The sequence below is a fragment of the Phascolarctos cinereus genome, unplaced genomic scaffold (genome assembly GCF_003287225.1).
Source record: "Phascolarctos cinereus isolate Bilbo 61053 unplaced genomic scaffold, phaCin_HiC Scaffold_3;HRSCAF=262, whole genome shotgun sequence".
In the NCBI taxonomy this organism is placed as follows: Eukaryota; Metazoa; Chordata; class Mammalia; order Diprotodontia; family Phascolarctidae; genus Phascolarctos; species Phascolarctos cinereus.
The window spans coordinates 216,816,238-216,817,422 of record NW_027555736.1 but is presented as its reverse complement, the minus strand read 5'-3'; the positions used below and the strand labels follow the sequence as shown (position 1 = coordinate 216,817,422).

Genomic DNA, 1,185 nt, shown 5'->3' with positions numbered 1-1,185 from the left:
AAAGCATGCTTTTCTCACGTTATTCTTATTTGTGTTATTTTTTCCTTTTGATCTGTTTCTTCTTTCACAACTGTGACTAATATGGAAATATGTTTTACAAGATAGCACATACATAACCTACATCAAATTGCCTGCTTTTGTTTTGGCTTCCAGATCGTAGTGGTGAAGGTGCAACTTCTTTCAATCGTCCAGAATCTGGGTTCATTTGATACTGGCAGACACCCCATAGCATGTAGGCCAAGACTCCACCTTCGTGGCCGCCATGCCTCCCAAGTTTGACCCTAATGAAATTAAAGTCATGTCTTTAAGGTGGACTGGTGGTGAAGTTGGTGCCACATAAGTGGTGACCCCCAAATTGGTCCCTTCGGTTTGTCTCCACAAAAGGTTGGTGATGACATTGCCAAGGCAACTGGTGATTGGAAAGGGCTAAAGATCACAGTGAAACTTACCATTCAGAATAGATAGGCCCAAATTGAGGGTGTGCCTTCTGCTTCAGCCTTGATCATCAAAGCCCTAAAGGAAACTCCTTCGGACAGAAAGAAGCAGAAAAATATTAATCACAATGAAAACATCACTCTGAATGAGATTGTCAACATTGCTTGAAAGAGGAGGCACCAATCCTTGGCAAGAGACCTTTCGGGAACCATTAAAGAGATACTTGGAACAGCCCAATCTGTGGGCTGCAAAACTGATGGCAGGCGTCCTCATAATGTCATTGATGACATCAATAGTGGTGCTGTGCCCAGCAAATTAAAAGCTACAAAGGAGACTATTGCAATAAATTAACATTTGACAAAAAAAAAATCACCTGTCATTTTTGGAAGAGGGGAGGTGAGGAGAGAAAAACAGAAATATTTGGAGTTCAAAGTCTTATAAAAATGAATGTTCAAAATTTTCTTGACATGTAATTGGAAAAATACCATTAAAATTGATAAAATAAGTTTTAAGATTGTATACAAACAATTCTTGGCCTAGCTATTCAAATTTAATAGTCAAATCAAGGTGCTAAAATCCTCTGAGACCTCAAAAAACTACTCTAATAGAGTATTCAACAAATTATTTTTGAGAGGACATGTTTTTAAAAAAGACAGGAATAGAAATTCAGAGAATTGCTTATTCTTCTACCAGTAACATCCATTTTATTCTCCTCACACAATGTTTCTGATATGTGTAGCCTTATTTCCA

General features: G+C 37.8%; 1 pseudogene; it reads left to right on the top strand.

Annotated features, from left to right (window-relative positions):
• Positions 1–262: 262 nt before the first annotated feature.
• Positions 263–786, top strand: LOC110202200 (large ribosomal subunit protein uL11 pseudogene; annotated as a pseudogene).
• The last annotated feature ends 399 nt before the right edge of the window (positions 787–1,185 follow it).